Source organism: Triturus cristatus, chromosome 6, assembly GCF_964204655.1.
Source record: "Triturus cristatus chromosome 6, aTriCri1.1, whole genome shotgun sequence".
Lineage (NCBI taxonomy): Eukaryota > Metazoa > Chordata > Amphibia > Caudata > Salamandridae > Triturus > Triturus cristatus.
The window spans coordinates 483,323,492-483,351,102 of record NC_140589.1 but is presented as its reverse complement, the minus strand read 5'-3'; the positions used below and the strand labels follow the sequence as shown (position 1 = coordinate 483,351,102).

Below are 27,611 nucleotides of genomic sequence, written 5' to 3'. Positions count from 1 at the left end.
GCAGTGCATTGCGGGCGCGCGATTTATAGTTAGCTGAACTAACTATAACAGGGGAATTTCTATGGTTTTGTAAGAGTGAAATGTCCAACTAACTATAACACCACATATATATATATATATATATATATATATATATATATATATATATATATGCTTACAAAAAGAGTTTCCCCTTGGGTGGAGGCACACATCAATAGTTGCTGGAATCCCACACTCGCGATCACATTCCAAATTCGCCGCCGACGCGTTTCGGGCTGTACCCCTTCTTCATGGGCGGTCTTGGACAAATGGACGGCACACAAGGACCGCCAGCGTTTTCCCTCATCGCTTTTTATTCATCCTAAAATAGGTCATCCCTGGAATTATGGGACTGGTAGTTCCTCCATACAATTGAGCCTCACATGAGGTGCTGCCAAAAATGCCCATCTGTGAAAAATAATAAAAAACAATCACTGGGGTGCTCACAAGGTGCAGGAAAAGCAATGACAGCAACAGTCGCTCCGCTGCCGCTCTTGATCTATGGCGACAGTGGACCCACAAGTTCGGTGAGGGTGCCATCCGTGACCGGGGCAGTCACTAGGATGCTTACAAAAAGAGTTTCCCCTTGGGTGGAGGCACACATCAATAGTTGCTGGAATCCCACACTCGCGATCACATTCCAAATTCGCCGCCGACGCGTTTCGGGCTGTACCCCTTCTTCATGGGCGGTCTTGGACAAATGGACGGCACACAAGGACCGCCAGCGTTTTCCCTCATCGCTTTTTATTCATCCTAAAATAGGTCATCCCTGGAATTATGGGACTGGTAGTTCCTCCATACAATTGAGCCTCACATGAGGTGCTGCCAAAAATGTCCATCTGTGAAAAATAATAAAAAACAATCACTGGGGTGCTCACAAGGTGCAGGAAAAGCAATGACAGCAACAGTCGCTCTGCTGCCGCTCTTGATCTATGGCGACAGTGTATCCACAAGTTCGGTGAGGGTGCCACCCGTGACCGGGGCAGTCACTAGGATGCTTACAAAAAGAGTTTCCCCTTGGGTGGAGGCACACATCAATAGTTGCTGGAATCCCACACTCGCGATCACATTCCAAATTCGCCGCCGACGCGTTTCGGGCTGTACCCCTTCTTCATGGGCGGTCTTGGACAAATGGACGGCACACAAGGACCACCAGCGTTTTCCCTCATCGCTTTTTATTCATCCTAAAATAGGTCATCCCTGGAATTATGGGACTGGTAGTTCCTCCATACAATTGAGCCTCACATGAGGTGCTGCCAAAAATGTCCATCTGTGAAAAATAATAAAAAACAATCACTGGGGTGCTCACAAGGTGCAGGAAAAGCAATGACAGCAACAGTCGCTCCGCTGCCGCTCTTGATCTATGGCGACAGTGGACCCACAAGTTCGGTGAGGGTGCCATCCATGACCGGGGCAGTCACTAGGATGCTTACAAAAAGAGTTTCCCCTTGGGTGGAGGCACACATCAATAGTTGCTGGAATCCCACACTCGCGATCACATTCCAAATTCGCCGCCGACGCGTTTCGGGCTGTACCCCTTCTTCATGGGCGGTCTTGGACAAATGGACGGCACACAAGGACCACCAGCGTTTTCCCTCATCGCTTTTTATTCATCCTAAAATAGGTCATCCCTGGAATTATGGGACTGGTAGTTCCTCCATACAATTGAGCCTCACAGGAGGTGCTGGCAAAAATGTCCATCTGTGAAAAAAAATAAAAAACAATCACTGGGGTGCTCACAAGGTGCAGGAAAAGCAATGACAGCAACAGTCGCTCCACTGCCGCTCTTGATCTATGGCGACAGTGGACCCACAAGTTCGGTGAGGGTGCCATCCGTGACCGGGGCAGTCACTAGGATGCTTACAAAAAGAGTTTCCCCTTGGGTGGAGGCACACATCAATAGTTGCTGGAATCCCACACTCGCGATCACATTCCAAATTCGCCGCCGACGCGTTTCGGGCTGTACCCCTTCTTCATGGGCGGTCTTGGACAAATGGACGGCACACAAGGACCACCAGCGTTTTCCCTCATCGCTTTTTATTCATCCTAAAATAGGTCATCCCTGGAATTATGGGACTGGTAGTTCCTCCATACAATTGAGCCTCACATGAGGTGCTGCCAAAAATGTCCATCTGTGAAAAATAATAAAAAACAATCACTGGGGTGCTCACAAGGTGCAGGAAAAGCAATGACAGCAACAGTCGCTCCGCTGCCGCTCTTGATCTATGGCGACAGTGGACCCACAAGTTCGGTGAGGGTGCCATCCGTGACCGGGGCAGTCACTAGGATGCTTACAAAAAGAGTTTCCCCTTGGGTGGAGGCACACATCAATAGTTGCTGGAATCCCACACTCGCGATCACATTCCAAATTCGCCGCCGACGCGTTTCGGGCTGTACCCCTTCTTCATGGGCGGTCTTGGACAAATGGACGGCACACAAGGACCACCAGCGTTTTCCCTCATCGCTTTTTATTCATCCTAAAATAGGTCATCCCTGGAATTATGGGACTGGTAGTTCCTCCATACAATTGAGCCTCACATGAGGTGCTGCCAAAAATGTCCATCTGTGAAAAATAATAAAAAACAATCACTGGGGTGCTCACAAGGTGCAGGAAAAGCAATGACAGCAACAGTCGCTCCGCTGCCGCTCTTGATCTATGGCGACAGTGGACCCACAAGTTCGGTGAGGGTGCCATCCGTGACCGGGGCAGTCACTAGGATGCTTACATAGATGCTTGAATAAAAAGCGATGAGGGAAAACGCTGGTGGTCCTTGTGTGCCGTCCATTTGTCCAAGACCGCCCATGAAGAAGGGGTACAGCCCGAAACGCGTCGGCGGCGAATTTGGAATGTGATCGCGAGTGTGGGATTCCAACAACTATTGATGTGTGCCTCCACCCAAGGGGAAACTCTTTTTGTAAGCATCCTAGTGACTGCCCCGGTCACGGATGGCACCCTCACCGAACTTGTGGGTCCACTGTCGCCATAGATCAAGAGCGGCAGCGGAGCGACTGTTGCTGTCATTGCTTTTCCTGCACCTCGTGAGCACCCCAGTGATTGTTTTTTATTATTTTTCACAGATGGACATTTTTGGCAGCACTTCATGTGAGGCTCAATTGTATGGAGGAACTACCAGTCCCATAATTCCAGGGATGACCTATTTTAGGATGAATAAAAAGCGATGAGGGAAAACGCTGGTGGTCCGTGTGTGCCGTCCATTTGTCCAAGACCGCCCATGAAGAAGGGGTACAGCCCGAAACGCGTCGGCGGCGAATTTGGAATGTGATCGCGAGTGTGGGATTTCAGCAACTATTGATGTGTGCCTCCACCCAAGGGGAAACTCTTTTTGTAAGCATCCTAGTGACTGCCCCGGTCACGGATGGCACCCTCACCGAACTTGTGGGTCCACTGTCGCCATAGATCAAGAGCGGCAGCGGAGCGACTGTTGCTGTCATTGCTTTTCCTGCAACTTGCGAGCACCCCAGTGATTGTTTTTTATTATTTTTCACAGATGGACATTTTTGGCAGCACCTCATGTGAGGCTCAATTGTATGGAGGAACTACCAGTCCCATAATTCCAGGGATGACCTATTTTAGGATGAATAAAAAGCGATGAGGGAAAACGCTGGTGGTCCTTGTGTGCCGTCCATTTGTCCAAGACCGCCCATGAAGAAGGGGTACAGCCCGAAACGCGTCGGCGGCGAATTTGGAATGTGATCGCGAGTGTGGGATTCCAGCAACTATTGATGTGTGCCTCCACCCAAGGGGAAACTCTTTTTGTAAGCATCCTAGTGACTGCCCCGGTCACGGATGGCACCCTCGCCGAACTTGTGGGTCCACTGTCGCCATAGATCAAGAGCGGCAGCGGAGCGACTGTTGCTGTCATTGCTTTTCCTGCACCTTGTGAGCACCCCAGTGATTGTTTTTTATTATTTTTCACAGATGGACATTTTTGGCAGCACCTCATGTGAGGCTCAATTGTATGGAGGAACTACCAGTCCCATAATTCCAGGGATGACCTATTTTAGGATGAATAAAAAGCGATGAGGGAAAACGCTGGTGGTCCTTGTGTGCCGTCCATTTGTCCAAGACCGCCCATGAAGAAGGGGTACAGCCCGAAACGCGTCGGCGGCGAATTTGGAATGTGATCGCGAGTGTGGGATTCCAGCAACTATTGATGTGTGCCTCCACCCAAGGGGAAACTCTTTTTGTAAGCATCCTAGTGACTGCCCCGGTCACGGATGGCACCCTCACCGAACTTGTGGGTCCACTGTCGCCATAGATCAAGAGCGGCAGCGGAGCGACTGTTGCTGTCATTGCTTTTCCTGCACCTTGTGAGCACCCCAGTGATTGTTTGTTATTATTTTTCACAGATGGACATTTTTGGCAGCACCTCATGTGAGGCTCAATTGTATGGAGGAACTACCAGTCCCATAATTCCAGGGATGACCTATTTTAGGATGAATAAAAAGCGATGAGGGAAAACGCTGGTGGTCCTTGTGTGCCGTCCATTTGTCCAAGACCGCCCATGAAGAAGGGGTACAGCCCGAAACGCGTCGGCGGCGAATTTGGAATGTGATCGCGAGTGTGGGATTCCAGCAACTATTGATGTGTGCCTCCACCCAAGGGGAAACTCTTTTTGTAAGCATCCTAGTGACTGCCCCGGTCACGGATGGCACCCTCACCGAACTTGTGGGTCCACTGTCGCCATAGATCAAGAGCGGCAGCGGAGCGACTGTTGCTGTCATTGCTTTTCCTGTACCTTGTGAGCACCCCAGTGATTGTTTTTTATTATTTTTCACAGATGGACATTTTTGGCAGCACCTCATGTGAGGCTCAATTGTATGGAGGAACTACCAGTCCCATAATTCCAGGGATGACCTATTTTAGGATGAATAAAAAGCGATGAGGGAAAACGCTGGTGGTCCTTGTGTGCCGTCCATTTGTCCAAGACCGCCCATGAAGAAGGGGTACAGCCCGAAACGAGTCGGCGGCAAATTTGGAATGTGATCGCGAGTGTGGGATTCCAGCAACTATTGATGTGTGCCTCCACCCAAGGGGAAACTCTTTTTGTAAGCATATATATATATATATATATATATATATATATATATATATATATATATATATATATATAACCCTAAACTCACTCCAAACCCCAAAAATACCCCAGCACCCCAAAACCTTAAAGCCACCATGAACACTATAATTACCCCCTACACCCCAAAACCCAACCCGCCCTGACCCCTAAAAATACCCCAATACCCCAAAACATAATCCCACCCTGTACCCTAAAAATACCCCCTACACCCCAAAACCCTATCGAACCCTGACCCTTAAAATTACCCCTGCACCCCAAAACTTTAACGCGCCCTGTACCCCCAAAATACCCCAGCACCGCAAAACCTAAACGCAGCCTGGACCCCAAAAATACCCCAGCACCCCAAAACCTTAAACCCACCCTGACACCTAAAATTACCCCAGCACCCCAACATCTAAATGCACCTTGAACCACAAAGGATTTCGCTCTCTGATCCTTGAGTGTGAAAAGAAAATTATTATAAGCAGTGTTCCCCAATTGGGGTTCATCCCCTTTAGCACTGCCTATGTCCCTATAGCAAGGGGCTGTATATAGTTCATAAATGTAGATCACAAATCATCCATCAAAGTTCAATTGAATGTGTTTATTTTTCAATGGTGGTATTAGATATTCTCCATCCCACCAGATTAATAGCCAGACTTCTTCATATCATATTTTTCAAACATAGAAGCATGTTTCTCATTCCATCCCAAAGCATTTGTTTCTTCTCCCATCCCAATGCATTTCGGACTGATATGGCCCTTTGTCAGGGGATAACCAATCTGAAAAGAAATATATACCTAAGGAAAATAATGAATCCCAGCCAACCGGCTAAACTTAGAACAATCATTGTATATCGAACTGTGATATAGCAACCATCTGATGTCTATAACCTAATGCCAGATGTTCGTAGTTCATGCATGTACCACGTGATAATAAAAGCAAACCAGTTCAAAACATAACACATGAAAAAGCGTAAAGCCTCAGTGTTAAGTACATAACGTTACCAGTGTGCCTGCTGACAAACAACTGGTTCAAATTCCAGATAAACATCTCTGTTCGAAATTATCAATTAATAAACGTGAAGCCTGCTTGGAATCAGAGCACTGCATGTTTTTATTGTGCAATCCCATGATTGCTAGTGTTAAAATAATTAGTGCGTGCCACTGGAAACAGATGCCTAACGCGTAACAGGTGACATGCACCCAAATGTTTGCAGCACGGCCAAAATCAAATACGTAAATAAACGAAACAGTGAGTCGTATAAGCATAAGTGATGCAGGATTTTGGTGTGCAATCCCGCTATATCATTAGTCAGATGCCTAAAGTGTAACTGGAGAAATTTTCCCAAATCTGCGCAGCGCGGCCAGAAAACATAGTGCAGAGGTTAATGATGTAGTGAGTCAAATAAAGAATCCAGGGGAATATTCACAAGAACGTAACGCAACTTGCACATTTCAGTCTAACTTTGCACATTTCAGTCTATCGTGGGAAAACAATTCTGTGTCAACGTGGTATTATCAAGCCGGCGGTACCATGTGATAGGCCCACGATAACGCGTCAAATGAACACGATAAAGTCAACGCGACGCCGCAAAAATGCGAAACACGAACACAAAAAAAGCGGCGATGAGGCCAATTGCGATACAAATATCTGCGAAAACCAGCAACAGGTCTGCAATTCTCACGCCTCATGCAGGGAAATGCACCATAAAGGCAGTCAAAAATAAAAAGTACATAAATAAACTGCGTAGCACCATGGATGTACCCGGACCGAGTGCAGAGGACAACACGAGCCCCACAAGCCCCACAGATGAACAGGCTGGGACCTTGGGTCAGGGAAAGGCAAGGACAAGAAGAAGTGGAAGACGCGGATCAGACCGCAAGAAAACAGGATCCTGATAACAGAGGTGACAGAACACCATCAACCACTGTTCGTCACCTACACTGTGTCATTGCCAACAAAAAATGGGACATGGGAGTCCATCGTGGACAAGGTGAATGCAGTCGGAGTGCTGAGGAGGACAATGGAAGAGGGCAAGAGGCGCTGGAATGATGTGAAGCGCAAAACCAAGCAGAAACTCGCCAACAATCAGAAGCCAGCAATGCAGACAGGAGGTGGGAGTCCAGCGCCACAGGAGGAGCTGGACAAGATGGAGGAAATAGTATCCACAGTCATCAGTGGGGAGACCGTGGCAGGAGTTGGGGGAGCCCACACTGCCCAACAAGACCTGACACAACAGCAACAGGGTGAGTAATGACCAGGGACTGGGAGGACAGGCAAAGATGGTAACAATGGCACACATGCACAATTAAGTACAGCACACTGCACACCCACAATGACTGTGGAGCCTTTCCCTGATCCCCTAGCCACACTGCAGCACACCTAGGAACAGGAAGTAGGCCCCCATCCATCATGTGCCCAGAGGGGGCTCGTCCCACACACCACCAATCTCACAACAAACACATGTACATATGTCAAACACAGCAATGCAGCGTGTATGTGAGCAACACTGACAATACAAGTGACACGGCATGACAAATAGCATTGCCGCAGTCAACATGCCATGAAATGTTGCATGCAACGACACTGATGTGGCTGAGTGTGGACCACATCCGTAAAGGAGCAGGTCACACTCTGAAACATCCACGTGCACAAACCACCCCTGACGTCGACAACACATCTGCAGACATAACATGCCCCAGACCACCAACTCCCAACAAGAGACCAATATACTCAAGTATGCAACATCTCAGCACCGTAGAGGCACAGAAGTCAAAGGCACACCGCCTCAAAGGTATAAGGGGCAACAAAATCAGAGCTGCAGGGGCGACTCCCCAAAATGCAGCACAAACACATAACATGCAGAGCACATCAACAACAATGTGGTACAAGTCGCAATACGTCCAACACAGAACAGGGGACGCAACTGGGGCCGCTTGTCCTTAGAAATGGCCCAATCCCTCCTGGCATGACAGGGAAATGTGAGTCGAAATCGGCCAAGTACAAACACACATCAGTGAGGTCGTTGAAATGTCCACTGGCCCGCATCAAATAGTCAGAACCACACAAACAGTCAAAATGTCCAGTTTAACGCCCTCTGTATGTAAACTTGTACAATGCGTCAACCAACATGTCAACACAATCTTCACATGCATCTCCCCTTCACATGGCAGAGGGATAATCAACACCTCCTGCAGTGCATACCTGACAACTCCTCATTGATGATGAAGAGGACCTCCACACCGTCGCACCACAACAGCTCATGGACATCTACGGCAACCCACCTTCAGGAACAGGGCAGCCCAGCTGCATCCCGGAGACCCCACCCCCTGCACAGACCACACAGCAGGAGGCACACATCAGCAGGGCTGGCTTCCAGCACCTCACCCAAGCACACATCGCATTCCAAGGCCAGGTGTCAGACTGCAAGAGGAAGGTGGCTGAACAGGTGCGGGTCGAACTCATGGCAGCCGAACTAGATCACATACGTGGGTGTCTCATTCCCATCAGGGACCACTTACACTCAACAACAGACACACACACTATGACACAGACACACGCATTAGCACATATCCAGTACTGAACCACGCCCAGAGCCACAGGATGATCATTCACACCAGTCCACTCCCCTAACATATTGAGGGACGACGACAGAGCTAAATGTCCAATGTCTTACCCACTGCCTGGGGTGACTAGGTTGCGTCCGCTATACACCGCACAATGTAATGTGGTACGGCCCAGGGCCACCGTGCATACGTAATGAGCACACAGACACACTGTGATAGTCAGTTGTACTGGCTATGGGCACGTGCGCCCGGCCACCGTTTATTACTAGGCTCACATGACTAGTGACGCCTTTGCTGGATAGGTGTAGTGTGAGTGTGATTCATCCCTCAGGGAGTGGTTGGAGCTGGCAACAACCACAACAGTGATCACCATTGAAGCGGAAACAGAAAACACCCACATAACACAAACAACAGCGTGGCATCATGGTGGTAGCCGGACCAAGTTCAGAGGTCACCCAATAGTCAGTCAGAAGGTTCCGTGAGTTGCAGTGCACTGAGGTTGGGGCACCAGAGCTCAGCGTGCTCATGTGAGAAATTGTCTCGGATTGTGTCCCTCGGGATATCCCTGCTGCTGCTGGAGTAGGGTGTGTCACACCTGCCACATCTCACCCGACATCATCCCAGGTCTTCCACACTGCCTGAGGTGACAGTTGAGTCCGCAGTCCACAGCACAATACTCATAGATCCTGGTGTGTAGCTGGACTATCATCTCCATTCTCTATTCCTGCCTTCTGGTTGTTGCCTCCTGCCCTCCCATTGCCTTCTCCCATCCGCACACTTGCCACATGTTCATCATCATCATCATCCCAGGTCTTCCCCACTGTATGAGGTGACATTGTTGCGTGAGCTGTCCACAGCACAGAACTCAATCAGAAACGGTCCATGAGTTGTGGTGCACAGAGTAAGTGACCCTGGATGCAGTGCGGCCGACACAGGCATAACGCTACGGGATGGTAACTTACAGTGCACTGAGATAGGGACACCAGAGCAGAGCGGGTCCACATCGATGTCCAAGGTGAATGTCATGGAGGGTTTCGAGGGACAGTGGAAGGTGTTCTTCCAGGGCATGATGCAGATGGCAGAACCAAGCAGACACAGGCAATATGGAGGAGATGAATGCTACTGACACATTCTTGACACCAAGTCAGTATCTTTTCATAAACAATGTGATTCTACCCTGCAGTAGTGAAAATTATTTTTAATTTATAATTTTTCAGTGAACAAAAAAGTGCTCCATGAGGTGTCATGGGAAGGCACCATGGGGCATATGTATGAAAGCAAAAATTAGTCGCAAACGCTGCGAATCGCAAAAAACAGCGTTTGCGACTGATTTTTCGCTATTTCATATGTATGACACATTTCCAAACTGAAAAATAAGAAATCGCTAAATTAGCGATTTCTTAGGCTGCGAAACAAGAAAACTGCGAATTTCCTAGCGAATACCTATTTTGCGATTCCTTAGCGTTGCGAATATCGCTAACAAGAAATCGCTAGCTAAGAAATCGCAAACACATGTATGAAAAAATCGCAAATTGCGATTTTACGAAAGTCGCTAATTAAGAAATCGCTATTAACACCAATTGCTTGCAGGTGGTAAACTGGTGCAAGGTACAAAAACCAGCCCACAATGCAACAAACACACCCACAATGGCTGCAATGTACGTGATAGCCAGGAGGCTGCGTATTCGGGCCCTTGCACACAGGAGAATGAGACAGGAACGTATCTTCAGGCTGCGCATCACCCTGTTACAGAACACTGAAGAGGAGATCTATGACAAGTACAGACTGCACCCACAGACCATAATGGACCTGATTGAGGAGCTGAAACCCCACTTGGAGCACCCTACTCGCAGGACACAAACAATTCCCACACATGTGCAGGTCCTGTGCTCCCTGCACCTCCTCGCGTCAGGGAGTTTTCAACGGGTCATAGCGGAGGTTGGTGGTGTGTCACAGAGTGCACTTTCGCGCTTCTTCCATGCCTTCCTAGATGCAATGCTACTGAGGCTCCCACATCACATTTACTTCCCCACCACCCAACAGGCATTACAACAAACGATACTGGACTTCTACCAGATTGCACGTTTCCCCCACGTCATCGGCTGCATTGACGGGACCCATGTGGCCATCACACCCCCAGCAGAAACTGAATATGTCTACAGGAATCGGAAATGCTACCATTCCCTCAACATACAGATTGTGTGCAACGCTAAGTATCACATCACCGACATCGTAGCCAAATACCCCGGCAGTACACATGACTCCTTCATCTTCCGACACAGTGGAATACACAGACGTCTGAGTGCTGGAGAGTTTGGGGAGGGGTACCTGCTCGGTAAATACATTGCACACATCAATACATCCACTACATCACTTGAGGGGGGGGACATTGACTCACCTATTGTGTTTTTTTCCATGCAGGTGACAGTGCCTATGCAGTGCGCGACTTCATCCTGACCCCATACCTGGATCCTGCAAATGCAAGTGAGAGGAGCTACAACAGGGCACACAGATCTACACGCTGTGTCATTGAGCGAACCTTCGGAATCCTGAAGAGCCGCTTCCGGTGCCTGCATAAGAGTGGAGGCGCACTGCAATACAGCCCTGAGACCTGCTGTAAAATCGTGGCAAGCTGTGCAATGCTACACAACATGGCAATGAGGAAAGGCACCACAATTGATGTGAGCGATACAGACACATCGGATGACGAGCGCCCTGCTCCCCCTGCCAGACCAGCACCAGGAGTTGGGGCAGCTGCTGGACGCCAGAGACGGACTGAGATCACACAAAACTACTTTTAGGTGAGTGTTGAGGAAATGAGACTACAAAGCCTGATGATGTGTCAAGTGTTTAATCACACTTAACATGAAAGAAATTGTAATTGTCCCCAGCACATGTTGTACACACAGTGCAGAGAAGGCACAAGAAATAGGGCAAACAGCCTTTTGCGGGTTAATGCACCCGTGTTGCAGTCAGTGTCCCCGCAGATGATCACCTCCGTCGGTGCCGTCCAGGGTGGTTGACCCCCATGGTGCGCCCTTGGCCTGCTACCTGTCTGCCACTGCGGCGTCTTTCACCTGGCAAGGTTGGAGTGATGCTGCTGCGACTCGATGTGTCCTCACTCTCAGCAGAGGCCATTAGTGCGCTGCCACCTGCATTGGCTGTCTGCAGCTGTTCCACAGCAGTGGTCACCTGCGCCAGCCCTCGCGCTATGTCCTGGCAGCAATGTGCCATGTCCACCTGCATGGTTACGCTTCTGCGTGTGAGTGCGCTGGTGGTGGTGCAGAGGCGGTTGACTGCCTTGGTGTAATTGTGTAGCCGTGCATTGGCACGTCGTCCAGCCCTGTCATTGGCAGCTTGGGTGTCCCTCAAAGTGGCACAGAGCTCTCGTATTGCCGCTACCATGCTGCGATTGTCCTGATGTAGGCGGCCTAGCTGGCGACTCATTGACCGCATTGCCTTGCTTTGCAGGCGCTGTTCCTGCAACATGCACTGTTCCAAGCCGGAGAACACGGTGCCTTCTCCTTCTGTTGCAGTGCTGCTCCTGGGCCTTGACCTGGAAATGGCCTGTTCCCTTTGCCTTGGTGTTGGTGCGTCATGACGGGGCATGTCTGTCACACCCTGACTCCCCTCTCTCCTGTCGGTGTCATCGCCTGTTGCTGGGACTTCATCCTCAAATGGAGGCAGTGGGGGCACATGTGCGCGCTTCCTGCGCTGAATTGGCTGCTGCTCTGTCTCATCGCTGGAGTCCGCAGGGTCTGCAGGCTCCTCTCCCTCAGCGCTGTCTTCTTGTGGCATGGCGTGTGCTGTGGATGTAAAGGGGACTATATGAGTTTGTGTTACTGTCTGCATGTGGCACTCAATAAAGTTACAAATCTTTGACGGCTAATCTCTGACACATTTCTATTCAATGATCCCCAAAACACATATGTTGCATTTACTTGTGATGGTGTCATGGACACACAGTCAGACACAGTACTACGAGTACCATGATGCATTGCTGGGTGTGCTGTAAGACCTGGGCTGGATTGGCATGTTGGGAGTTAACTATGCGCATTTGGGGGAGTGTGCAAGGGATGGGGAGGAGTGCAGGGTGATTTGGCATGCATCTTACCTTGTCTGCTGGATGAGGGGTCGGAGCTGTCGATTGCAGCCACACCACCAACGCTCTCAGGCAGGAGGGTTGACTCCACAAGCTCCTCATGGGGGGTTGGCTGCTCTGCAGTGGATGGTCCTCCTCCAGTCTGACTGGCATCCTTGAGTCTGGCTGCCACCCTCTCCTTGGACCTCTGGCGCATATCATACCACCGCTTGCGCAGCTCCTCGATGGTGCGTGTGGTGACTCCAACAGCATTCACCTTGCTCTGTATTTCCAGCCAGATTTTCCTCTTCCTGGCCTCTGGGACTTTGAGTGCCTTCTTCCCAAACAGGAGCTCATGGCTGCAGACCATCTCCTCAATGAGGACCTCCTGCTCCTTTTCTGAAAACTTGTGTTTTCTCTTTCTTTTTTCTGCATCTTTGCCCTGCTGGTTTTGTTTGGGATCCATTGCTGGTTGCTGTCTCCAGGAAAGCCTCCTCACACTCCACAAGCAGCCTCTGGGTGTGGCTCAGGTGAGCAGGTGCAGGCAATCACTACAGTTTCCTGTTTGTGATGTCATCAGCCTGCACCAGGCTTGCAGATTCCCGTTTTTGCGATTTCTTATTTAGCGAATTTCGCTATTAAGAAATCGCAATACGGGATTCTGCGAATTATTTGCGATTTTTAAGGAATCGCAAATGATTAGCGATTTATTTTATACATCCCGTTTAGCGAATCTGATTTTGCGAATCGCAAATTCTCGCAATTTGAGATTCGCTAAAGGGGAGTTTGATACATATGCCCCTAAGTGTTTTTAAAATACCCCTCACACACTATGAATCCCATGGTGTCATGCTTCATCATAGGGGTCTTCCCATCCCTCTACGGGGTGGGGTGTGCTGCGATCAGTAAGTATGTAGGAGCACTGTTGTTTGTGAGGGAATAGGCTATGTGTATTGAGAGAGTGAGAGTGGTAGGGTTAGTGAATAGTTACAAAAAAGATAAAAAATTCTCTGGCTAGTGGAAAAAACAAATGTATTCAATTCCCTGGCTGAGAATATTAAAAAAGGGGGGTTATGTAGGGGGGTGTACCTTAATCTGATACTCCCTACTGGGTCAACATGTTTCGTAAGCAGTCCCCACTGCTTTACTCATCAGGACCTAAATATGTCCCTACTACACTCAAAATGTTTTTTGAGATTAAATGAATTGTATGGCTATGACTCAAAAACCAAACTTCAAAATTTATGCAAGTTTGGAGAATGTTTGTAAGGGTACAATGACCTTCGTCGTTTTGAAATAACACATTTTCAGTATATTGTTAGGAATAGTTATCCTGCTTCATGAGCTTGCACCGGGGGGAAAGGAGCCTTGTAATAGTCAATGCTGAAGGTCTCTCCTCACCTCTGTCTGCCACCGTGCTGCTCTGTCAAGTTTGGTTTTTGAATAATAGGCATTCAGTTCATTTAATCTAAAAAAAAAATTGAGTGTAGTAGGGACATATTTAGGTACTGATGAGTAAAGCAGTGGGGACTGCTTACGAAACATATTGACCCAGTGTCACGGCCTCGGGCTTCTGGTACAGAGTTAGCCAATATACACAGGAGCGAAGCTGACGTCTGTCCTCTCACCCGAGATGCCTCACACCCCTGTTACTGAGCACAAGGTGGGTAGAATGGTACCTCTAGGGAGCGAAGAGACCGGAATGAGCCACCAGGGAACTTCAGGATTATCTGTAGTGAGGGATGAGCGATTCAGTAGAGAAAAAGAACACAACAGATAGCTGAGGCGGGGCTTGTGTAGTCGGAATTGTCAAAAGGAAAGGTAGTCCACGGCATACGTCTGCCTAGTACCCCATAACAAATGCTACATCCAGGACAAACGAAGATAGTACTCACAAAACATGGGAGAAGGTTTTCACTTATTCACAGCTCTTGGTAGATTCGTAGATAGGATGGTGAGCGAGGTTCCACTCACAAGGTTAATTCCTCAACATCCAGCTGCAGAGACTTCACTATCGTCAGATCAACAGAGCCAAGGTTGTATCGAGAGCGAGCGTTCTCTCGCGAGCTTGAAAAAACAAAAAAAGGACTCAGGAGGTTGTCAGGATAGGAGGAGGAGGCGAGCAATACTTCTTGCCGCTTGTGAGTCTTTCCAGTGTGAAGGCAACGCGTCTGTGTGCCCACACGCTTGCCGGAAACAATCACAATATCTCACCAAGCGTCCTGACGGTCATGAAGGTACCAGAGACTGAAAGTTCATAGCGCTTCCTCGCGCTATAGAAGTTGGGTTTGACAGCAGCTCAGGCTTGCGTTTGCTGCGAAAACAATAAAATAAAAAAAAATAAAAAAGCACACACAGCGCTACTCGCGCTTGGAAATGAGTCACTAGTTCGTAACGGTTAGCACATGCAAGCGCCTCCAAAGAACCAAGCTATATTCCAATAGCGCGACCTCGTGCTGAAGCAAGGTTTTGCAATCCACAGGTAGAATTCCTGTACCGTCTTCATGGAGGCAGGGTCTGTAGTAATCCAAGGCAAACAGGCCGTGGCCCAAGAAACAGGAAAAAAAGCCAAGCACCGGGGATCTGTGGCTCCCAGCTTATAAGCTGAGCTTGTCAGCTGATTAAGTTCTAGTGCAGTATGGGAAGGCACACATGTTACATACCCTACTGATGCATTGTGGGCAGTGTAGTTCTTTCATATACCATAGGAGTTCTACGCGGGAAGTCTACAGTCTAACAGTTCTCCCCTCTAACGGCCTATTCATAGGTCGAGGCTTGGAGGGATGTCTAGCATGAAATCTCCTTACCAACATAGGGGCATGTATATTCTCAGCGGGTTCCAAAGTTCTATCTTCGGGGGTATACCCAACCCAGTCTATGAGATATTGTAGTTTCCCTCTGACTTTCCGTGAATCTAGGATACTTTTCACTTCATATTCCAGTTCTCCTTCCACAACTATAGGAGGGGGCAGAGGTTCAGGGTAAGAGGAAGGGATGTAGGTTTAAGTAAAGATGTATGGAAAACGGGATGGATCTGTATTTCAGGTGGAAGGTTCAACTTGACTGTCACAGGATTAACAACTCGAGAAATGGGGAAAGGCCTTATGTACCTGGGTTGCAATTTACGGGGACCTGGTAACTGGAGGTTTTTTGTGGACAGCCAAACCTGTTCTCCTTCGGTGTACTCTGGTGAAGGTCGTCTGTGTTTGTCAGCCTGTGCTTTCATTGCTTGTTTGACTTCGAGCAGGGTTATTTTGGCTTGATCCCATATTGACTTGCGGCGAGTGTATTGCTCTGTAACAGCGGGCACATCACTGTGCTGGAGAGAAAGGGGCAGGAATTTAGGATGGTAGCCGGTATTAAAGAAAAAGGGGGAGACCTTCGAAGCAGAATGTGAGGCATTGTTATACGCAAATTCAGCCAAAGGAAGGGCCTGGAGCCAGTCAGTCTGTTCTAGAGACTGATTTGTTCTCTCCGTTTGCCCGTCCATTTGCGGATGGTAGGCCGTAGAGAGTCGATGATCTATATGAAGAGCCTTACATAACCCCTGCCAGAATTTGGACACAAACTGGGGGCCCCTATCAGTAACAATAACAGATGGTAAGCCATATAACCGGACTACGTTGCCGATGAACACTTCAGTGAGGTCTCTGGCACTGGGTAGTTTTTTAAGGGAAATGAAATGTGCCATCTTTGACAACATATCGACTATCACCAATATAGTGGTAAATCCTCGTATGGGTGGAATATCTGTGATAAAATCCATGCTAATGGAAGACCAAGGTGTATCGGGAATAGGCAGTGGCTGTAACAGGCCAGCAGGAGCACAGTGTGAGGTTTTCTGTCGTACACATGTAGGACAGGCCTTGACAAACTCATCGATGTCTTGGGTCATATCTGTCCACCAAAACCATCGCTGGCACGTTAGTAAGGTTTTTTCTCCTCCAGGATGGCCTGCCAAGGGCAGGGCATGACACCATTTCATTATTGAGTCACGGGTTTCTCTTGTAGGTATAAATAGACGGTTCTCATGATAGAACAGTCCATTCACTACTGTGTTGGAAGGGTCTGTTAACCATTTCTCCCTATCAAGCGTAGAGAAGGCCTTAGTTAATTGGGATGCAAAAGAGTCAACTGTGCTGTTAGCAGCTACGATCTTGTTTCCGGGATGATAGGCATGGGAGATTCTTCTATGTATTTATGACTTTTGCCTAGGCGTGACAAGGCATCCTCCTTACCTTGTTGTGAGCCCGGGCGAAAGGTAATTATGAAATCGTATTCCGAAAAGAAAGAGACCCATCACATTTGTCTAGGAGTGAGGGCTCAGGCAGACCTAAAGAACTGAAGATTCCGATGATCTGAGAAAATGGTGATAGTATGAGGTGATCCTAAAAGGTAATGTCACCATTCTTGAAAGGCCATCTTAATGGCCAAGAGTTCCCTTTCTCCAATGGCGTAATTTTGTTCTGCTGGTGACAAGGTTTTAGAGAAGTAGGATGGAGAGTACCTGATTGGGAATCACGTTGCGAAAGAACTCCCCCAGCTGCATACTGAAAAGCATCTGCCTCTACATAGTAGGGCTGTGTTTCATCTGCATGACGAATGATAGGAGCAGAAGTGAACTTACTCTTCAACTGTTGGAAAGCTCACTCGGCATCAGCATTCCACTCAAAGGATACTCCCTTTTTTAACAACCGAGTTATGGGTGTCACTATATCAGAGAAGTGATTAATGAATCTCCGATAGAAATTGGCAAATCCTAAAAAGGATTGCACGTCTTTGACAGTCTTAGGGCTACACCATTTAGTGATAGCTGTTATTTTAGCAGGGTCCATGTGTATGCCTTCTGGGGAAATAACAAAACCTAAGAATTCCACTCTTTGGACATGAAAATGGCATTTGTCCAGCTTAGTAAACAAAACAGGTGGTTGTCTTGTAATTGGTGTAAAACTAATTTAACATGTTTTACATGTGCTTGGTCATTCTGGGAGTAGACCAAGATATCATCAATGTAGACGATAACAAAAACGTCCAAATACTCTCCTAAAATGTCATTCACGTAGAATTGAAATTCCGCAGGGGCATTGCATAGGCCAAAGGGCATAACACAATACTCGAACAGCCCGAATTTTGTACGGAAGGCCGTCTCCGTCTCTAACGCGGATTAAATGATAGGCACCCCTAAGATCCAGCTTCGTAAAGATCTTGGCCTTCCGCACCTGATCTAACAGAGTAGAGATGAGTGGAAGAGGGTACTTATTTTTTATTGTCACTTTCTTCAATGCTCTGTAGTCCAGGCAGGCTCTTAAACCACATTCGCGTTTTGGAATAAAAAAAATAAGGGAGGAAACTGGGGAAGTGGAATGACAGATAAACCCTTTTTGTAACATGTCTTGTAGGTACTCATGGAGGTATTTATTTTCCGGTTCCGTAAGAGCATACACCCTTCTGACAGGAAGCTGGGCACCTAGTACCAAATCAATCCTGCAGTCGTAGGACCGATGAGGGGGCAAGGCTACTGCTCGTGCCTCATCAAATACGCCTGCAAACTCCTCATAGTCTGGGGGTAGAGCAGAGGTATCTGGAAGAGACAAAGCACAACTTAACGAAGTGTGCCAATGGGTAGTGTCATGGTAACAATGCGTCAAGCAGTATGATGAACGAAGCGTGACTTTTCTAGCAAGCCAATCAATGAGAGGATTGTGTAATTGAAGCCATGGGACTCCCAGAGTGGCGCCAAAACTCGGGGCATCGATTAAGTCAAAGGTAATAACTTCTGTATGTCCGTTATCACACATCATCCTAAGATTAGGGGTTTGATATGTGACGAGACCAGAGGACAATTCTGTCCCGCCCACCGCTCTTACCTTTTCAGGTTGAGTTTTAGGGACGAAGTCTATTCCTAGGGTCTCAGCCAAAGAGATATCCACAAAGTTTCCGGTAGCACCTGAATCTAACAATATGGACATAGTTTTCCTATGCTGAGAAGGTAGTAAAACTAAAACCGAGATAGTGAAATGTTTCGGTACAAGAGCCAAGGTATTCGCCAAGAAATGAGAGATCTGTCCGGTAATAGGACTTGGAAGAGCGATCTCTAAACTGTCCAAGTCCGTTAGTTTTCCAACAGCGCCGCTGCCCCCGTCCTGAGTGCTGTGGTTTTTTGAGGAGGTTTTGGTTTAACAGGACATTCCCTAGCGAAATGGCCACTCTTGCCACAGTACAAGCACAGATTCAATCTTCTACGCATTTCACGTTCTTCAGCAGATAGTGGGCCCCTCACACCCCCTATCTGCATGGGTTCACTGTTATCCTTAACTTCTTTCTTCTCACTTCTAGCAAGAAAAAGACGGGTATAATCACTCTTGGACTTTTCTCCTTGTTTAAAACTCAATAATTCATTATCGCTTGCTTGCATGTAGGAGTGAAGAGCAAAAAGACTTCTAATTCTTTCTTTGAATCTAGAGAGGTCATACAATATGGGGTCATCATTCTCTACAAGAGGCACCGCCCAGAGAGCTACATTGCCACTGAGATAGGAAATAATAAAGGCTACTTTCACCGCATCATCCGGGAAGGAGGCTGCCCTACATAGGAACTGGAGATGGCACTGGTTCATGAATATCCCATACTTGCTGCTATCCCCACTAAATCTTTCTGGCATAGCTAAAGGGGTCTGGGCGGGGGGTCACTACTGTTACGTTCACCGGGGCGGGGGAAGAAACCACATTAGTAGAGACAGAAGCAGTAGAAGGGACCTGGAAATGTCCAGGATGGATATAACTCCTCTTGAATTTAGGTATAGTGTCATGTGCTTTATCTTCTAACTGTCTTTGTGTTTTTAGTACCTCTAACTCAGAGACCAGCCGCTGATTTTCTCCTCTCAGTGAGCTAAGCTCTGCTTGTAAATTTGCTACAACTGCCACTAACTCACTCATGGAGGTTGGTGGGGTAGTAAGGGACAATGCATTATCCATAAGGGCATCGAAAGAGGCGCCCTTATCCATCTTCGCTCGGGGGATATAATAACCGCGGGCTTGGCTTTTCTGTCGCGGCCTCGGGCTTCTGGTACAGAGTTAGCCAATATCCACAGCAGCGAAGCTGACATCTGTCCTCTTTCCCGAGATACCTCACACCCCTGTTACTGAGCACAAGGTGGGTAGAATGGTACCTCTAGGGAGCGAAGAGACCGGAATGAGCCACCAGGGAACTTCTGGAAAATCTGTAGTGAGGGATGAGTGATTCAGTAGAGAAGAAGAACACAACAGATAGCTGAGGGGGGGCTTGAGTAGTCTGAATTGTCAAACGGAAAGGTAGTCCATGGCATACATCTGCCTAGTACCCCATAACAAATGCTACATCCAGGACAAACGAATATAGTACTCACAAAACATGGGAGAAGGTTTTCACTTATTCACAGCTCTTGGTAGATTCGTAGATAGGATGGTGAGCGAGGTTCCACTCACAAGGTCAATTCCTCAACATCCGGCTGCAGAGACTTCACGATCGTCAGATAAACAGAGACAAGGTTGTATCGAGAGCGAGCGTTCTCTCACGAGCTTGAAAATGCTCCAAACACAAAAAACAAAAAAAAGGACTCAGGATGCTGTCAGGACAGGAGGAGGAGGCGAGCAATACTTCTTGCCGCTTGTGAGTCTTTCCAGTGTGAAGGCAACGCGTCCGTGCACCCACACACTTGCCGGAAACAATCACAATATCACACCGAGCGTCCTGACGCTTATGAAGGTACCAAAGACTGAAAGTTCGTAGCGCTTCCTCGCACTATAGAAGTCGGGTTTGACAGCAGCGCGGGCTTGCGTTTGCTGCGAAAACAATAAAATAAAAAAATAAAAAAAAGCACACACAGCGCTACTCGCGCTTGGAAATTAGTCACTAGTTCATGACGGTTAGCACATGCAGGCGCCTCGAAAGAACCAAGCTATATTCCAATAGCGCGACCTCGCACCGAAGCAAGGTTTTGCAATCCACAGGTAGAATTCCTGTACCGTCTTCATGGAGGCAGGGTCCGTAGTAATCCAAGGCCAACAGGGCGTGGCCCAAGAAACAGGAAACAAAGCCAAGCACCGGAGATCTGTAGCTCCCAGCTTATAAGCTGAGCTTGTCAGCTGATTAAGTTCTAGTGCAGTATGGGAAGGCACACATGTTACATACCCTACTGATGCATTGTGGGCAGGGTAGTTCTTTCATATACCATAGGAGTTCTACGCGGGAAGTCTACCGTCTAACACCCAGTAGGGAGTATCAGATTAAGGTACACCCCCTACATAACCCCCCTTTTTTATATTCTCAGCCAGGGAATTTAATAAATTTGTTTTTTCCACTAGGCAGAGAATTTTTAATCTTTTTTGTAACTATTCACTAAACCTACCACTCTCACCCTCACAATACACATAGCCTATTCCTTCACAAACAACACTGCTCCCACATAATTACTGGTCGCAGCACGCCCCGCCCCATAGAGGGATGGGAAGACCCCTATGATGAAGCATGACACCATGGGATTCATAGTGTGTGAGGGGTATTTTAAAACCACTTAGTGCCTTCCCATGACACCTCATGGAGCACTTTTTTGTCCATTGAAAAATTATAAATTAAAAATAATTTTCGCTACTACAGGGTAGAATCACATTGTTTATGAAAAGCTTGACAGGAGGAAGATTCTACAGATATTCCTCTTAACTCCCTCCCTTTGTTAATGTTTACCAATTCATTATCAGCTACATGATGATGATGACAACTCCCGGGCCATAGACTCACACACCACCAAAGTTCAACCAGAGAGTGTTCATGGATTACAGGGCACAGAGTTAGTGGCACCAGTGCTGAAAGGGGATGCAGTCTGGGATGAGGCATGTTCAATGGCATGAAATCTGCAACAAATGAATCATGTCTCAGTTACACATGTGTGACCTACTGGACCGCAGTGTAGGCCAGAGCCAGCGGTCATCACGGGCCAAGCACTGTTCAGCCAGCTCCTCCTGGAAGTCTCACACACGGCATTGGAATGGCATGTGACGATGATTTGTGGTTGATGGAGGTTGAACCACCGGAGCTCAGCGTGTGCGATGATGCCATGTCCTGCCTGGTTAAGACTGGATTGGATTTGAATGAGGCCCGGTGGACCGCAGTGTAGGCATGATACAGATGACTCTGCGGTACTGGACCGCAGTGTAGGCCGGAGGCAGTAGTCAGTAAGCGACCACAGACACGTGTCGTTGGAATGCTACGCACAGGGTCGGTGGCACCACATCGAAGGGAGTATATTGATATTAAGCGTCCCATTGACATATGGACTCAGTCATCATGAAATCAAGACTCATTTCCAAATTTGTGACATACTGGACCTCAGTGTGGGCTGGAGGCGGTGGTGGAGTACGTCAACGAGAAAGGAGTGATGGGGGCCTGTGTTGTGGGCCTTGGGCTTGGAGGTTGCATCAGCACGTGGTGGGCCCTCCTTGACACACGCCGGTATCGGCAGGTGAGCAGTGAGGCCTGGCTGCGCAGGGGTGGGCAAGACGGGTTCAGGGACCAGCGGCCCCGGATACAGTAGGCGCACAGGATCGCTGGCAACTCTGCTCACGATGATGGCGTCGGCCTCGTGGCGGGGTGAGGAGCGCTGCCCTGGCAGAGACGTTGAGCATTCTGGAAGAGAACCACACCCAGGGATATGTGCTTTTTATTCACAACCCCTACGCTAGCCTGGTGTACGCCGGGCCAGCCCACCCGGCTCACGCTTACAGGGGGGACGTAACAGGCTACATTTATGCGATCTTCCCCACTGGCTGTGGTGACATGGTTGCGTCCAGTGTCCAATACACTCCATACACCAGTGGTGTATGTCTACATGGATATGGGTGTGGTCTGCATACAGCATTCTGTCTAGCACATCTCTGCCACACTTGGCATTGTGTACATACTTATTCATGGGTCACTTGCCTCCTTCGCACATGCCTGGTGCCCACCTCTCCACACAATCTGCTATGGTGTGTCTGATGTGCCATGCTGTTGAAGGCTCATTTATACATGGCTTGCCCAGGTTGCAACAGTAAGTTGTGCTGTTGGGTCTGGTGAGTGGGCATGTTGTATGTGAGTTTGAAACGTGTGCATTCCCAGTGTTGTGAGTAGCATGTTTGTGGAGTTTAGCTGTGTGGTGTGCTCATTTAGGGCCTCATGTAGGTAGCCAAATACCGGTCGGTAACGGCTGAAATTCGGTAAAAAACCCGTTACCGACCGGTATTTAGATAGTTGAGATGTAGGAGGCCAAAAACCCATATTCGGTAAATATGAATCGGTAAATACCGATTCAAATTTACCGACTTCAAAAATACCGCTTCAAATTTACGGAATACATATTTTCCGATTCGGTAAATATGAAGTGGTAAATATGAAGTGGTAATACGGAAAAATGATATGTATGTAAATTCGGTAATTAAGAAATCCTTCAAAATCGGTAAATAAGAGTCGGTAATTAACACTGATAGAAAGCAGGTGGTAATTTTCAACAGTGCATTTAAGCAATCCCAAAATGCAACAGCATGGACAACATGGCCGCTCTGTATGTCATTGCAAGGCGGCTACGTCTACAGGCTGCAGGACTGAAGATATGGAGACGGGAGGAACGCATCTACAGACAGTGCATCACACTCTTCCAACTGACTGACGCAGAGATACATGAAAGGTACAGGCTACACCCCCAAACCATCATGGACCTGATAAGGGACCTGCACCCACTCCTGGACCAGCCAACAAGAAGGGCGCATGCCATACCACCACATGTGCAGGTGCTCTGCAGCCTACACCTACTTGCATCTGGCAGTTACCAGGGGGTGATAGCTGCGGTGGGCAGTGTATCCCAGAGTTGCCTGTCCCGTTTCTTCAGGAAGTTCCTGGATGCCATGATGCAGAGAATGCACCACTACATCAGCTTTCCAAACACACAGGCTGAACTGCAGAAAACTAAAACTGACTTTTATCACATGGCACAGTTCCCCCATGTCATTGGCTGTATAGATGGCACACACATCCCAATCTGCCCACCAGCTGCCACTGAGCACATCTACAGAAACAGAAAGTCCACCCACTCCATCAATGGGCAGGTAATCTGCGATGCAGGGAACATCATCACTGATATCGTTGCCAAATTCCCTGGGAGCACCCATGACTCCTACATCTTCCAGAACAGTGGGATCTACACACGACTGCTTGCGGGAGAATTTGGAGAAGGATATCTGCTAGGTAAGTAACAGTGACGCTACATAGTACTCAGTGCAAATCATAGTGTATTGAGGCATGTGACTGATGTCTCCCTTTTACTCACCTAGGGGACAGTGCATATGCCGTGCGGTCATTCATCCTCACTCCCTACCTACACCCATCAACCCAGAGTGAGAGACGATATAATGTGGCACACAAATCTACTCGCAATGTGGTGGAGCGCACGTTTGGACTACTGAAGAGCCGGTTTCGCTGCCTCCATAAGAGTGGAGGTGCACGCCAGTACACACCCATCCTCTGATGCAAGATTATTGCCACTTGTGCAATGCTGCACAACCTTGCCACAAAGAGAGGCACAGAGGTCGAAATTACATATATTGAGGACAATGATGATGAGTCTGCACATGCAGAGGCCAACGCAGCAGGAGTACAAACAGCAACAGATGGAAGAGTGAGAAGGGCAGAGATCACATGCAACTATTTCTGAATGAGTAAGGGGACACAGCCTGTAGTTGGATGCCATAACGTAGTTTAATCAGGCAGCACTACGCCACAACACAAAGGAAATTGTATTCCAACAACAATGAAAAATAAAATTTTGTGAGTTAAGGGTTACTTCACCCAAATGTGTCATTGTTTCGCATGACGCATTAATGTTTGCGCCCACGCACAGCAGTGCGGGATGGAATTGAGGGGGCGTCCTCACTGGCTGGGGTACCAGTGGCACCACGTTGACGCCTGTTGCTCCGACGAGTGTCTGGGACAGGGGGGGTTATGCTGCTCCTGCTGGTCGTGTCTTCTGTGTCGCCAGCATCCAAAGCGCCAGCTGCTGCAGACTGGCTGGTGAGCAGCACTTCTAGTGCATTTGTGACCCTAACCATCCCCCTGGACACATCTGTGCTGCACTGTGCAAGGCCCTCCTGCATCGCCACAGAGCGCCTGCAGATCAGCGATGTGGCAGTCGCCAGCCGGTTCACTGCCCTCGAGGTCTGATCCTTCCTCTGATGTCCCCTGGGCCGTGTGGCCCTGTCCTCATCGAACTTTGAGTACAGCAGCATGATGGATTGGGACATGTCCCGCACGCCCGCTGCCATATCAGCAATGCCCCCTGCCATGGTGGTGATGCCCTTTTCAATGTTTCCAAAGGTGTTGTTGAGGCCACGCATCTGTCGCTGTACGGACACCATTGCCCTTGCCTGGACGCGTTGTATCTTCACCATGGTGCCCTCAAGACCTGAGAACACTCCATGGCCCTGCCCAAGGGGAGGTGGACTCTGCGGCCGAGCCCTGCGGCGCCGTCTGCCAACTGTGTGTTCTCCCTCAGACTCGGAAGGCACACTGGCATGGGTTACATCCTGGGGTACAGTGGACGTTTCCGGGCCCCTCGACTCCTCGGATGATGAGTCGGTTACATCCAACCTGGCTGCAGGACGCCTCCTCAACCTGTGCAATGCAGGAGGTGAAGATGGTGGTGAAACCTGCAGGACTGGGGATGCTGGCAGGATCGGCGATGCTGGCTGGGGTGGTGTAACTGCCTGTGGTGCCGTTCCCTGGGCGGAACTGGTGGTGGCCTTCTCTGTGCTGGGTGTGTGGTGTGCCCTCTCTCCCTTCTCATGGCCAGTTCTGTGCGCAGTAGTGCCTGTGGACAGAAAAGCGACAGCAGCTAAGTGTACCTGAAGCTTTTTCTTGATGACATGACAATACAATTTCTAGACAGTATCTCAATGTCCTCGTATCATGTTTGCCTTTCAGGGACTACATCTCCCATGATGCATTGCAGGCATGCACTAATACCTGTACTGGAGTGGGATTCTCATGGCACATTTTGGGAGTTGGGATAGGGGTAGGGGGGCACATTGCTGTGCAAGCGTCTTACCTTGTTTGGAGGTGCCTCTGGCGGAGCTGTCAGCGTCCCCAATCCCCACGATGCTTTCTGGCTAGATCGTTGTCTCCACTAGCTCCTCTAGTTCTGTCAGGGCTGGTGCTCTGTTGCGTCCACCTCCTGTCTGGCTGGCCTCTTTTTTTAATTCTGCCACCTTCCTCTTTGTGATGATGCGGATGTCATACCACCGCTTCTTCAGGACATCGATGTCCCGGGGGGTCACTCCCACGGCATTCACCTGTGCCTGGATTCCAAGCCAGATCTTTCTTTTTTCTGACTCAGGCACTTGCTGTGACAGTTTTCCAAATAGTTTCTGGTGCTGCTTCACGACCTCCTCCACCAGAACTTGCAGCTCCTTTGGGCTGAATTTGAGCTTTCGCTTCCTCTCCCCTCCTTCCCTCTCTGTGTCCTGGCTGGCCATTCTTGCAGTCTCCAGGTCTGAATCTGGCAGTTGCTCTCTTCCTCTCCTCAGCACTCCCAGCCTCTCCAGAGTCTGCTAATTGTGTGCACCTGCCTGGGTGTGGCCACTCCCTGGTTGGGTGGGGTTGAGGTTGCACAGGATTGGCTGCTTGAAGTCATGTGTTTTTGAACTGCCGATTCGGTATTTACCGAATCGGTATTTACCGAATCGGAATATACCACGTCGGTATTTACCGAATCGGAAAATACCGCTTCGGTATTTACCGATTCGGAAAATACCGCTTCGGTATTTACCGAATCGGTAAATTCCGATTCATGTTTACCGATTCGGTAATGTTTACCGATTGTAGACCTACATATAACTTACCGGTTCTTAAATACCGATTCGGTAAAATTCGGTATTTAAGAATCGGTAAAAATAATTTACCTACATATGGCCCTTAGTACTGGTAACGCTGGTTGATGATGAACTGTCAGTGGAAGTGGTATCATACACACCCCAAAATCTTAAACCCATTGAACCCTAAAATTACCCCAGCACCCCAAAACCTAAACGCATCCTGAACCCCCAAAATACCCCAGCACCCCAAAACCTTAAACGCAACCTGAACCCTAAAAATACCCCTTGCACTCCAAAACCATATCCCACCCTGACCCCTAAAAAAAAAACAGCACCCCAAAACCTAAATGCACCCTGAACCCCAAAAATACCCCAGCACCCCAAAACCTTAAATGCACCCTGAACCCTAAAAATACCCCCTGCACCCCAAAAACCCTAACTCACCCTGACCCCTAAAAATACCCAGTACCCCAAAACCTAAATGCACCCTGAACCCCCAAAATACCCCAGCACCCTAAAACTTTAAACACACCCTGAACCCTAAAAATACCCCATGCACCCCAAAACCCTAACCCACCCTGAACCCTAAAAATTCCCCAGTACCCCAAAACCTAACTGCACCTGAACCCTAAAATGACCCCTTACACCCCAAAACCATAACCCACCCTGACCCATAAAATTACCCCAGCACCGCAAAACCTAAATGCACCCTGAACCCCAAAAATACCCCAGCACCCCAAAATTTTAAACGCACCCTGAACCCTAAAAATGCCCCCTACACCCCAAAACCCTATCCCACCCTGACCCCTAAAAATATCCTAGCACCCCAAAACCTAAATGCACCCTGAACCCCAAAAATACCCCAGCACCCCAAAACCCAAACATACACTTAACCCTAAAATTACCACTGAACCACCATAACGTATACCCCTACACCCCAATCCCTATACTTACCTTACATATAAAAAACATATGCTTTTACCATTCATGC

The 27,611-nt window shown here is 48.5% G+C and overlaps 1 long non-coding RNA gene across 1 annotated transcript in view; it reads right to left on the bottom strand.

Moving 5' to 3' along the window:
• Positions 1–309: 309 nt before the first annotated feature.
• The window catches only part of LOC146817316 (uncharacterized), a 60,726-nt gene continuing 33,424 nt past the window's right edge, over positions 310–27,611 (bottom strand). The window contains exon 3 of the long non-coding RNA XR_014962964.1: positions 310–2,581. This is a non-coding gene — a long non-coding RNA (uncharacterized LOC146817316). The remainder of the gene's footprint in view (positions 2,582–27,611) is intronic.